This window comes from Anastrepha obliqua, chromosome 1, assembly GCF_027943255.1.
Source record: "Anastrepha obliqua isolate idAnaObli1 chromosome 1, idAnaObli1_1.0, whole genome shotgun sequence".
Taxonomy (NCBI): domain Eukaryota; kingdom Metazoa; phylum Arthropoda; class Insecta; order Diptera; family Tephritidae; genus Anastrepha; species Anastrepha obliqua.
Window position 1 is genome coordinate 81732732 of NC_072892.1, and position 14492 is coordinate 81747223.

Below are 14492 nucleotides of genomic sequence, written 5' to 3' on the forward strand. Positions count from 1 at the left end.
GTCAACTATCTTAATATTCCCACCCTTTCAAGGGCATTTCACCACACTGCAATGACTTGGTAGAGACTTGAACTAATTACCGCTGTGGTGAGCCAGTGTGTTATTCTAGATGCTCTTCCCCAATTTTCCCTAATTTACCTGCTGCGACTGCGACCAAATTAGCTTCTTATCGAGCGTAAAGTTTAGATATTTTGCTCTTTCTGTTTCTTAGAGGGTTTTCTCCGCTAGGGTTAAATGTCTTCCATATAGTATATACAGTTTTTTGACACTCTTTTATATTTAATTTCTTGCTCTTTTTGCACATCCCTCTTTAAGCACAAATCAATTTATGTCATTTTCATGTTTTATCGATATGTCAAGCAGAGGAATGGTTGCTTAAAATTTCTGCAGACCGAATCTCGTCTAGGGACACAAATTTAAACTAATGGAATGTTTACGATCTTACAACAATAGGAGCAACTGTAAGCAAGATGTAATGCTTTCGCTCCAGATTTACTCCGTTTAGCATAAACGCAAACTAAAAGATTTTTAATACATGAAGATATACTCCTTGGCTTTCAAGCACTTTTTCCAGATAATACCTTCAGCCTTGACGCTAATGCTAAAAAAATATGCCACATAATATGCCACAAAATACAAATACAGCAGCAAAGTATAAAAATATCTATCTGTCTGTCTAATGGAAGCGCGACCGTCAAAATTCAAACTTAGAGAATTTTTCCGTAGACGTGGTGGTCCTTCAAAGTCGACTCTTCAACGTTTGGTGGCCAAATTTGAGACGACTGCGTCAGTAAACAATCAGCCAACACCCGTACGTTCAAGGAACGCAAGATCAGCCGAGAACATTGCCGCGGTCCGTGAAAGTGTACAGCAGAACCCGAGGCAGTCTATTCCTCGCCGTGCACAAGAACTTGGCCTTTCGCAGACTTCAACTTGGCGAATTTTGCGTCGGGACTTAGGCCTACACCCGCACAAGATCCAACTGATCCAGGAGCTCAAAGTATGACCACAACGCCGTTTGTTCGCTGACTGGGCTGCAAATCGTTTGGAAGAGAACCCCAATTTTAGGCGAAAAATCATCTTTAGTGACGAGGCGCATTTTTGGATGAATGGCTGTGTTAACAAAAAAAATTGCCGTATATGGGACGACACCAATCCACATGAGGTTCACCAGGTGATAATGCATCCTCAAAAAATTACCGTTTGGTGTGGATTTTGGGCCGGCGGCGTCATTGGTCCGTACTTTTTTGAAAACGACGTTGGTGAGGCGGTCACCGTCAACAGCGAGCGCTACACAACGATGATAACCAATTTCTTATGGCCCATATTGAACCATATGGACCAAGACGACATGTGGTTCCAGCAGGATGGCGCTACGTGCCACACAGCAAACGCCACGATTGACATTCTGCATGAACGATTTGAGGGTAAGGTTATCTCTCGCAGGGGTGATGTGAATTGGCCACCAAGGTCATGCGATTTGACCCCGCTAGACTTTTTCCTGTGGGGTTTCTTGAAGTCTCAGGTCTATGCAAATAAACCACAATCGAAGGTGAACATAACACAGGTCATCGCTCAAATTCAGCCGGACCTATGCGGAAGAGTCATTGAAAATTGGACTACTCGGATCCGTTCCACCGTAAGAAGCCGAGGCGGGCATTTGAATGATGTCATATTCCACACTTAATGGCATATATGCGTCTTCCAAATAAAAAAATAATTTTGTCAATAACTCATACACAGCTTGTTTTATTCCATTTCAACATCTACCCGCCCTTATTGAAAAACCCTTTATTTACACACCCTATAGGTCCCAAAATGACACGTGCATCTGCAGCAAATACAATATTTGAAGAAGTTGAATATTCATAAGTTCATAAATAAATGGGTGCAACGGTATACCGAAGTTAAAAACGTTGACCTCTCCGAACAATAATTCGTTGTCGTGTGTCTTTGCATTAAATTCTTTAAAAAAATGTTTAAAATTTGCAATTTATCAAACCCATTAGTTTTCAACAAACTTGAGTAAAGCTTTTTATATACCACATCAACATTTTGCGCTCACCCCAAATTTATCTAAGAGATACGTGAAAGAAAGTATTATACCAAAAAGGTATGCTCAAAACACGAAATTATGTCTTCAAAATAGAAATTATGCTTTTTTCAGATGCGCAAAGTCACGTATTTATAACGAAATATTATATAAGATATTAACCATACGTCTTAAGGAAATTCAAACGGAATTAGATATTAGGTATGAAATAAATCGCAATATGAAATGCCAAAATAATATTAAAGCTATTAAACTCTGTGGAAAAAATACACCGCCGTACTTACATAATTTATTAATTATTCTAGCACCTCTTCCCATAACCAAATCAGAATCAGAGGTCCTTTTTATGACTTTGTCGACTCAAAACATATTATATGTATTTAAGAAGTACGATAAAGAGCCGATAAATTAGCAGCACATCTTTATAGCTATGGCATAGATATGTATTTATATTTTTTAGTTCTTCTCTATAAATAATATATAAAAAAATCACATTAATACAAACGTATTCATATACTCGTATGTATGCATTCAGTATAATATTCAGTGAAAATTATCCCACATTCTTTATTTAAGGAAGTTAAATATTGAACTGTTTAAATAAATCATATATATATATATATATATATATATATGTATATATATATAATTGGCGCGTACAATAAATCATTTATAATCATAGAATTTGGAGTGACTCAGTATGGCATAAGGATGTGAATTCAACATCAATATTTCCACACATCGATGTAAAATTGCGGGAGCATTGAGGGTCCTATAAGTATAATATTTGGTTATTAACTGTTTTTGTTGGTTTAAGTTTTAACTTCGGTAGGCAGATCCCACAGCCTTGTTTTTTTCTTTTATTTCAAAAATAAAATGCGAAATGCGACCGTAAATATGTTGTGATTTGGATATATTAAATTAGCATTAATTTAATTCAGTGTAATTGAACATATTTATTTGTAAAAACCAATGCTCGATTTCACTAGTCAATTTTAAAATGTAAGTATGTACAATTTCAATAAAAAAACTTTTTAAATCTATTTTTTTAAATAAGTATAAAAAATTTAAAAGCTACATACGAACCGCCTTGGCCAAACGTGTTAAAAAGTGAAGTAATAATCTTTTATTAATAAATCAATACAAATAAATGGAATCCGTGACAAAAACATTAATATTTAGTAGGCCCACTCACAAAACAATGCCATTGTCTCTAAACCCACGGATAGTAGTCGCTGTTTTGTGACAAGTAGTATTGTCTTGTTGGAATTGAAATATATCAAAATTAGTGGCGCCGAAAATTCGCGTTAACGAAGACAAAAGTACAATTTCTAATACATTTATGTACTTTCGGGTCCATGCGACCTTCGAAATTGAACATTTCGCCGATACCAACAGCAGCTATACCGCCCCAGATCACGATTTTTCTTCTCCCATGCTTAACAAAGGTACCACGTAATGCCCACTAAACCATCGCCTCATGAGTGTCACATCAGGTGTTCCAATATATGTAAGAAAAGAAAAATATTGTTTTATAAGATTTGTGTTATTTCCTCGAAATTCGAGTAAGGGGTAAGAAGCTATACCTGTTAATATTTTAAAATGTAGTAAGCTAAGCCGCCCTTGCAGTTCGATTTGTCTACGTACAAGGTTGGTATTGGAAACCTGTTTGTTAACTCTTTTCCTATTTTTTTCCTGAAAACCACTGCTTCTAGAAGCCTTTTTCTGCGCTGATCGAGCATTAACGGATTTTCCAATTTCTTTCTACAGAGCAGCTGCAAGGACAGAAGAGGATTTTTTACGATTCTTGAGAGACTGGCGTGTAAGTTTTCGGTCTTCTCATTCACTAGTGAGGCGTTTTGATTTGATTTTTTTTTTATTCATTATGGTGGGATTTTGGCTCCGCAAATCGTTCAATAGCACATTCGACTGCGCACCGGGAACATCGCACCAAATTGCTCATCTCAGGACTTCACTTCCTCACTTATAACTTGGATTCTCACTCTTTTGTCGTAAGTTCATATTTTTTAGGCATATTCGTAGAAAGAAATTATTTATATCCACTTAATAATTTTGTACTGACGATTATTCTCACATTAGCTACTAAATTTAAATGCCAAAATATTTTAATAATACCTTTAAAAATGCAACGTTTTAGACTTTACGCACCAAGAGTGTGCCACGGCATTTCCCATAAAAAATGTATTTTTGAAATCAAAGGTTAAACACACAAGTGATACATTTGCAAAAAGCAAAGATCACTTTGTCAACTACCTTTGAAATTACTTTTATTTTAGTGGGACGCCTAATACGTTTGGCCAATACTGTAGAATTAATTTCAAATTTTTTGTATTATTAGAAAAATCATGTATAATCTTCAAAAAATGCTTATGGTTACTCAATTTTAAAGATGAATATCTCAATGTGCAGAGGTCGAGAATTTCTTTGGTGGGGAATTGTACGCAAGCATCTTAGGAAGGATGGATCTCCTGTCCGCTAGTGCTTGTAGCCCAAGTAATTTCCTTTGCGATTCATATGAGAAGGTATCACTACAGGCACTTGCATCACAATGCAATATTAATTTGATATTTTTCTCCTCGAAATTATAAGAAAAACTAAACATTTGACATTTTTTAGTCTAAAGTTGACAGTTTTTGTTTTATATTGAGAATATTTATTTTATACAGCAGTGCTTTATTCCGATGCCTTGGCATAAAACTGAATGTGATTCTTTGCTATTCTAGAACCGAGGCTTAATATTTGTATATTAAACATCTGCAAAAACATCAAACCGCTCATGTGACTGTATCATCTTTGAAATTTTCTAACACACTTGCATATGCGCTCTAAAAATATTTCTCTTCTTTCCATTGCACTTCCCTTGAAGCAGTATTTACCACGGATTAAGCCCATTGCCAATTATAATATTTTGCTATTTTGATAGATTAGCTAGCAAAACGAACGAGACACAAGAAAAATGCGGCACGTGATCTAAAACAAATTCCCACAATATGTGCATACACACATACATACATGCATACATGTGAATGAATGTAGATGTGAAGAGAAGTACGATTGTCACAAGGTTAAATGTATGTATGAGACACTATATTCGTTTCCATTTAACGTGCACAAGATGACTGAATTGATTTCAACAGTGGCCCATGTCGACACACGCCCACCAGCCGCATCAATACATGCAACACCCGACGACAACAATAACGTTACCTTAACTCAGCAGCTTTTGACACTTGTGCACATCCTGAGGCGTTCGAAATCACATCCATCACATGAAACTAACGAAACGAAAATATTTGCAGATGATTTTATGAGTGCACACCTCCCTCACTTGCTGACAAAAGCTTCCTCTCACGCATTGTTTGCGCTGGTGACTAGGACTGTTGCACGTGCCGTAGCGATTGCTTCCAAAAAACGAAGAAGGAGCAGGAGAATAACCAAAGGCGCGTACATCAATTGTCAATGGTGTAACTCACAACCGTCGAAATTTCCTACCACTGGGAGGCAGTCGGCCACGTGACTTACCCGCAATCGAAGCGTCGTAACGCAGAGATGCACAGAAAGAACTGCGCGACGATTCCGCGCTGATGTTGAAATAAAGTTTTTAAACGAAGTGTAATAAGGCGGAAAATTGAAAAACAATTGGAAAGGCAAATATTATACAAAAAAGAGCAACAAGCATAGGCGGAAGGAAGTGCGGAAGTGATAGGATGTGTTGAATAAGTGCCACCAAAGCAAGCTAGCACCCGCTGTACTCTTATGACGATTCCATGCGTTATTCCGTTATTCCTAACTCTGATTCGTTTTACTTTGTTTGTCCTTAATTAGCTTGTCAAATAAGCAGCCACTGCGTCTGTGTACTCCATCTAACTTCTCGTACTCATCCTTCTACCTATTTACACACACTTTGTATTATATCAATCAATAGGGTCACTTTCATCGTTGTCCTTTGGTGGAGGTACAAAGTGTTTCAGTGTTTTTTGTGGCAGCAACATTGGAAAACCAACAAAAGTACAGCAAATGGGGCTAGTGACACGAACAGTTGTAAAATCGGCGTTAAAGATTTTAGTATTAAGAGAAAAAATACACAAACGAATGTTGATACTATTAATGCCCTTAAAAGGTTCTTAATCCGCGGCTGAGGTCACGTTTGTTCGATATTCTGTAGTTGTGGGAACAATAAAAAATTTAAGTGAAAGGAATGTTAGAAAAAAACACAATTTATTAAAATATTTCACCGGGCGTAATACTGTTGTTTAATAGAAATTGATAACATATATTATATTTATGTAAATAGAGTTGTTATGACAAAACTTTGTATATATGTATAAGTATGTAAATAAGTAAGTATCCTACGTAATTTTTTATATTGTTTTAAGGTTTTTGAATAGTAGCTACGTAAAAACTTACATTAAATAAAAGTTGATATAAAGTAGAATTTCCCTTCTTGTAACGAGTGGATAGGATTGAGTGACACAAGAGAATGTGTAATGGAATAGTTAGTATTTAACCTATATAAAACTTGGCGTTTCCTGTGTTAGCTGAGCCAAATGCATCGCGATTTTCTCTAAAGTCTAGCTAATTTTAATTTTCGCTTTTGGAGTAGCCTTCTCAAACACTTCGGGAGGTACTAAGGATACTAATATTAGTGAAAATATAAATCAACCCTAAAATTTCCGGAATTTGTAAAGGACCGGTATTTCGGGATATTTGATATGTAATTCCGGAATTAATACAAACTAAGCGATTTCGGGATCCCGCGAATACCAACCCTGCTTCCCTCTTCGCCCCTGCGTTTTATCCTATTTTACTTTTGTAAATTCAACGAAAGCGCCTAAGCCCCAGGAACGAAGTTGCTAACAGTCAACTGTTTGACAATTTTTTTTTTTTTGATTATTTTGTTATTCCTACATTAATCATACATCTGTCATACTGACATCCAGTACATTTTTTAACAATTAGTTAGGAAAATTATTAAATATATTTCATCATGGCCAGTGCCAAGACAAATACAGCGATTACATTTTAGGAAAACAATTACATTTTATGTAGAACAGTTATTTGACAATTGGCATTTGAAATGCCAGCGCTAAGCTAAAGCTTAAAATATCAAAAAGAAGAAGAAAAAGTAGGTAAATTATTTTTACGGGCAAAAATTTGATATTTGAAAGATATTTCCTTCCAGTGGATGAAACGAAGTTAATTGACAAGTGATTCAGTGGTGCGAAAAAGCATTATTACCAAACTGTCAGAAATAAGCGAAAGAGGTCATTCACCGCGAAACACATTTGCTGAACTGCCAACTAACAAACTACCAAACTAACGTAATTGGTTTGTGTACTCCTATAATTTTGCTTATTGAGTCTATGATTATTCAAATCCTTATGGATTTTATCAAAATATAGATGGATCAATATAGAGTAGTTTCTTGACTAGAACACTATAGGTTAAAAAAGGAGGCTTGCTCTTCGATTTTATGATTCTCTGCGCCCCTTAATTTATCAACGCAATTTTCATTCCTAAAAAATAAGGACTCAAAATATATATATGTAAGAATATTAATAAAATTCGGTGCATTCGATTTTAAATGGCTAAAAGTTTAGATACACCACAAATGCCTAGGCTCATCAAGCAAATTTTTGCTGCAATAAGCATTCTCGTATTGTAACTGTTTTTGTTTTTTTTTTGGCAACCAAAATATTCATAACATTCATATTGATTTCACAGTCTTGTAACATATATATACTGGGTCCGGCACTAGAAGTGTAACTACCCGCAGACCGCTCACACGGCTGCTACACGGAAGCATCTTGTCGAGAGTAAACGGGAAAAAAGAAAATCTATATTATATTTGGCTGGAAAATCACAGCCAACAATTGTTCGTGAGCTCGAGCACCTTAAAGTAATTAAAGCTTTTGTGTATCGCCCCATTACTCGCTACAATGATCTGGTAGCATCGCGAAACGTCATCAAAAGACTGCAACGTCACGTGAAGTGGTTCAAAAAGTGAAGAAGCGACTTGAGCAAAATCCCCGACGAAGTGCCAATCAAATGGCGAAAGAACTGAAAATATCTGATATTTACTCCGCCGAATATTGAGAAATGATCTCAATGTCAAGCCTTACAAGATCCCAAAGGCGCATGATCTCACACCAAAGCAGCAACAATTCAGACTAGAGAGAGCGAAGACGCTGCTTAGCTTGGCCGAAAGCGGTCAATTTTCGAACATTGTGTTTTCTGACGAGAAAATTTTTCAAATCAAGCAATTCGTAAACTCCCAAAACGATAGGGTTTATTTGACCGAGAGAGAGTTCGTGCCATCAATTGGCAACCGCAATCGTTTTCATCGGGTCTGGTCTCAAGGTGAGTGCGAAATATTATTGCGAAAGTATTCTGGAAGTTGCTTTGAAGCCGTGGGCGGACAAACATTTCGATGGCAGACCATGCACGTTTCAACAGGACTCGGCACGGTCTCATAAAGCTCGAGTGAGCCCAGAATGCTGGAAAAACAACGTTCCGAACTTCATAACGTCCACACAATGGCTCTTAAATTCACCAGACGCGAATCCGATGGATTATTCTCTTTGGGCCATTTTGGGCTGCTTGCGATTCGTTTCTGGATCGTCTCAAGGCAACAGGTGGTCATATCGAGCAAAAGTAAATTGATTCTTAATTTATTTATTATTTTCACATGTTTTTTTCTTTGAATTGAATAAAAGTAATTTTCCAAACTAAATTTATAGTCTTTTTAATTGGTTACATTTCGAATGCCGGACCCTGTTTATAAAAATATATATTGTATATAGTTGGCGCTTATACCCTTTTCGGGTGCTTGTCCGAACTCCTCCTCCTATTTGTGACGTGCATCTTGATGTTGTTCCACAAATGGAGGGACCAACAGTTTTAAGCCCACTTCGAACGGAAGATATTTTTTTTATATTTTTTTTTGCAGTCTTATTTGGTAATTATTTGGAAATTAAATTTTTGAAGCATAGCATTATTGAAATACTATTACAGACTCTAAGATGAAGGGTGATTTTTTAAGAGCTATAGGAAAGTTTTCCAAACAAACACACGTAAAATTCAGAAAAATGCATGGAATGTTTATTTTAATCGACAGTACAGTCCATATAATTTAATGTTTGAAGATTATTTCATGCAAATGTTGACCGCGACTGCGCTTCAAATTTGGCATACTCGTTTTTGGCATACTCTTTCCAATGTCTCGACCGGTATCTCACATATAAATGCTTTAATGTTGTCTTCCAATGCGTTAATTGAAGCAGGCTTGTCTGAATAGACATGAGCTTTAACATAGCTCCACAAAAAATAATCTTAAGGCGTTATATCGCACGATCTGGGTGGCCAATTGACAGGTCCCAAACGTGAAATAAAATGTTCACCGAACTCGCCTCTCTACAAGTCCTTTGTTACGCGTGCTGTGTGGTATGTGACACCGTCTTGCTGAAACCACAAGTCATGCAAGTTTAGCTCTTGCATTTTGGGCAAAAAAAAGTTGGATATGAATTCACGGTAGCGCTCACCATTCACAGTTACGTTACGATTCGCAGCATCTTTGAAGAAGTGCGGTCCAATGATACCTCCAGCCCATAAACCGCACCAAACTGTGACCATTTCGGGATACATTGGTAGCTCTTGCTATTCTTCTGGCTGATCTTCACTCCAATTCTGCTTATTTACGTACCCATTGATCCAAAAATGAGCTTCGTCGCTGAACAAAATTTTTCGATAAAAAAGTGGATCTTCGGCCAACTTTCCAAGAGCCCATTCACCAAAATTCTGCGTTGCGGTAGGTCGTTCGGCTTCAATTCTTGCACCAGCTGTATTTTGAAAGGCTTCACACCTAAATCCTTTCGAAAAATTTTCCACGTTGTTGAGTAACAGAGGCCCAATTGCTGCGAACGGTGACGAATCGATAATTGATGGTCATCATTAACACTGGCCGATACGTTTATCTCTAACAAGACTACGTCCTGAAACATTCACCTCATGATGTTGGACGTTGATTATTATACAACTATTCAGAAAATTATCAAAACGCTGGCGCAAAGTGTCGACCTTAATTAGAATACTTAGCACACTGAGCGCAAAAAAGGATGTGACCTGGTGTGTGCGAAAATCTTGTTAAATCAGAACATCAAATAAATTTCGATTTGTTAATTTTTAAATATTTATTTATATGCTTTATTTCTTGCCCGACTCCCAAGTACTTTGCAGGGGCCTATTCACAATAGTATATTTTTTTTTTACTTTACAACACTATGAATCAGGTCACAAATAGTTATGTGCCTTCAACTCAAACCAGCTAAATCAACTCAAATAGGATATTTTATGTTCTTTGTTTTGTGTTCTTTTACAACTCGGATACAAAAAGAATATAGTTAATGACAGCATTGATTTTGCTCATATATGATTCATATACAGGTAGAAAGGCAAAACTTATACCAGGTGTCATATGTGATTCATTTTACAAGGAACCGGTTAATATTCATATTAAAATTCATTTTCGTTTTTATTTTAATATTAATTTAAATTTTTTTTTTTTTTTTGTTTCGCTTTGTTCTCTTTTTAATTTTTGCTTGTTTTGTTTAATTTTTTTTTTTTATTTAATTTTATTTGGTTCTATATTTATCTGATAGGAATCAGCAAAGATATTTTTTTATTGGCTAACATAGTACCGAGCTGTCATCATATGTAAATATAAGAATTTGTTTTATATTCCAAAAAAACTATTGTTTCATTTGATAAAATTATTCGACTCATTTATTTCATTTGCATTAATTCCTTCCTTCTCCGAAATGTAAAATATTAAAATACCACATCAATTACTTATAAATAGTAGAGGTTTAATGTTGGATTAAAAGTCTTTCAATCAAATTAATTTTTTTGCGAGTGTTCTAGGTCGTGCCAATTTTTTCATGTACTTAAGGTGTTTGCTCACATGGAACTACATACGTACATATGTATGTACATACATATGCATATATTCGCATCAATTCTTTGTCGCCCCGAAAGTCGTTGAAAGTCATCGATAAGAAAAATTTTGATTCGATACTGATAGCATAGAAAGACGTTGGAAATGTTGTGTGCCTTATGTGTCTTTCTATAAATATTTACATATTATATGGTTAACTACAGACAGAATGATCTATGAAAAATTGTAAAAAAATTGTTGATATATCTTACGTTTATATATTAAATTAGAAAAATTCTTCCGAGCATGTGCTTTATATAGAATTAAACTCTCAACATCGTATACAAAAACAAAAGACTTGCCAAAAATAAATGCAACTTTTGAGGGACTTGCACACTTCACCGGATTTAACGTTACACTAAAATTGAATGGGCTATAAAACTGCACACATTGGCGTTTTCTAATGATGACCAATTTTTTAAATTTTTTAGATTTTTTTGAATTTTACAAAGTTTAGGGCTTTAAATTACATAGTAGAATGTTGTAGAGTTCACAGTACTTTTGTGAAACATAAAAGAAAAAATTAAATACCAACAAAAAAAATAGTTAAAACTTAAAAGAGCATCGCGCCCCTATTATGCTGAATGTAGGTGTATTAACATATTTTAATTGCGTTCCTAAGAAGTTGTATAAAGAGCGCAACTTTTCTGTCGTAAAAAGAAATAAAAAATTTATTAATAACTACATTTCAAAAAGCAGAGGGAAATTTAAGTACAGAGGAGTACGACCAGAATTTTTTTGATCCTCCATTTTATGTGACAATATAACGTACCCATTTTGAAATATTTTATTAGATTTAAATTTTTTTTTTTAGTTTTAACTTTTCAGAAAGGTGGCAACACTTTTCATAAATAATTCTAAATCAAAGGTTTACCAAACACTTTTTATTACATACCAATATGTATAGTGTACTTTGAGGTGCATGAAACAAAGGTAGTGATTCACCTGGCGCGAAAGAACGTTATTACCAAACTATGTATATACAAAAGGACGTTCGAAGAAAAACACATTTGAACGAACAGAAATGAACTGTCACTTAAAACACTAACGAAACTTGGCAAAAATTATTTCGTTTGTTGAGCTGGGTGCATCTTTCGCTCAGTGATGACTGGCAGTTATCAAAGTGTTATATTTGGGCTAAGCTCACATGTGCGCAATCTCATATTTTGAGCTTTGAGCTTTCTAACACTCGAAAATCTCTGGATATATACCCTGTTTGTAGTTTATACTTTTCGTATCAGTTGGAAACTATACTATAAGTCATTGTCCTTATATAAGTAAGGTCTAACTGACTTTTCAGTTTGGCAAACACAATGACATATAATCACAACCCCACGATAAATCCCAGTTCGTTTAAACTAATAATACGTTCACATATACATATCTACTTTTTCGTGCTTAACTCCCAATCCGTAATTAAAAAGCGTGATTTCCCACACACAATTTCTCTCCCAAAATCTGAGATTATAAAATATTCCTAGATAATAACCATACTTTTTGACATGCAACTCTGTGTTTTCCGTGTAATAGATCATTATTTTTACGCGTGTAAAGAAACAGGTCAAAGTAAAAACTAAATAAAATAGATGCCGGCAAAGAAAACAGGTCTGTAAACACAATTCTAATAAAATGTTTCTTAAATATTATTAGCTATGGATTCATTTTACAGAAAAAAGCGTGTGCCCTCTTATTACTTATTATAAAATATAATATTGAATTTCGAACGCGTATTGCTGCTATAATTTTTTCAAACCTCAGTAAACGTGTTTTACTGATTTCCTCTAACTGTTTATTATTAGCAGCCAAATGCGCAATTAAATTAGCTATCACTTCTCCTTGTCTACACCGAAATATTTCACCAAAATAATTTCAATGAAGAAAAACCTTTCACAACAGTATTGACAGCTGATTGTCAACTTTGCAGGTAATCTGCCATATGAGAACTGGTTGATTAATTTTGTGGATTAATTGGTAATTAATACATATGTGAACGTACTTTAACCCATTCGATCCCATTGTACTCGCTTGAGTACAGAAAAAGCATCTTTTTCGAAACGACGTCAAAAGCCAACGCTTACAAATTTTTAAATGTACTCGCCACTTTATAATACAGAGCAATGTCGAAAAGGAATACACATGTTTCTCCTTCTTTTTTTTGAGTCCCGTTATCCGTTATTCATTTGTCTTTGCGTGCACCTTTGCTATTTTTCTTCTTTTCATGGTTTAGTTTGCAATAAGCTCTCTGTTTGACAAAATCTAAGTTATCACGGAAAAAGTTCAGTGTTGTAATATTCATAATACATATAATTTGTATACTTTATACCAAAAAAACGAAAAAAGTTGTGGAAAAGTGCATTTCGGTAGGTTTAAATTCTAGTGTACTCGCATGGGTACAGTGGGAACATTCATATATATTTTGTGTGCATATTTCATGTAGATTTGGTAATGGATGTAAAAAAATTTTACGGAAAGAGGTTTCATAACCTTTCTGCGGCCACCGACTATATTGAATCAAGCGACCGTAGTCACTTCGACTTCGCTATTATACCGCCAAATACCCACTGTGACACAGATGAGGAGGACATTGAAGAGGATAATATATTGCGTGATGATATTCCAACCTTGGAATCGTATTTTTCGATTCTTCTTTACGTCATATGACCTTCTTAGAATTTTGAAAGAACAAGGATTTAAGGCTACTGGGACTGTTCGTGAACGGCGACCAAAAAATGTCCTCTGAAAACGAACAAAGAACTACAAAAGAAGCAACGGTCTCCCCGTTTGATTTTATGTAAGTTTATCATAATGATTTATTTGAATAGTTGTTTTGTATCAAATTTTGTAGGTTTTCTGACTCAGGAATACTTTTTGTGACGTGGAATGACAATAGCGTTGTGACAGTGGGAACAAATTTTGATAGAATTGAACCTTTACATACCGTCAAACGATGGTCAAGACAAGAGAGGCGCAAGGTGAATGCCCATCAGCCGAAGTTGATAGCGGAATACATCTCAGGAATGGGAGGAGTTGACCTCCACGACCAAGCTTTGAATACTTACAATATAAAGTTTAGAGGAAAGAAATAGTGGTGGCCTCTTTTCACCACAATGATAAGCTCGTGCGTAGTAAACGCATGGAAGCTTTATAAAATGGCAAGTAAGAGTCAATGCGACTTGTTGCAATACCAACGTGAAATTGTGCGATTTTATTTACGCAATTATAATATCCGGGACATATCTTCAAAACGATCGACGACGGCATCAATAGCTGGTTCCTCATATAAGCATTTTCCAAAAAGGATATCGAATCAGCTGAGGTGCACGGAGTGCCACCAAAGAATTCGATGGATTTGCGAGTTATGCAATGTAGCCCTTTGCGTAGAGAGAGAATGTTTCAAAAACTTCCATACTGTTAACCGAACTAATA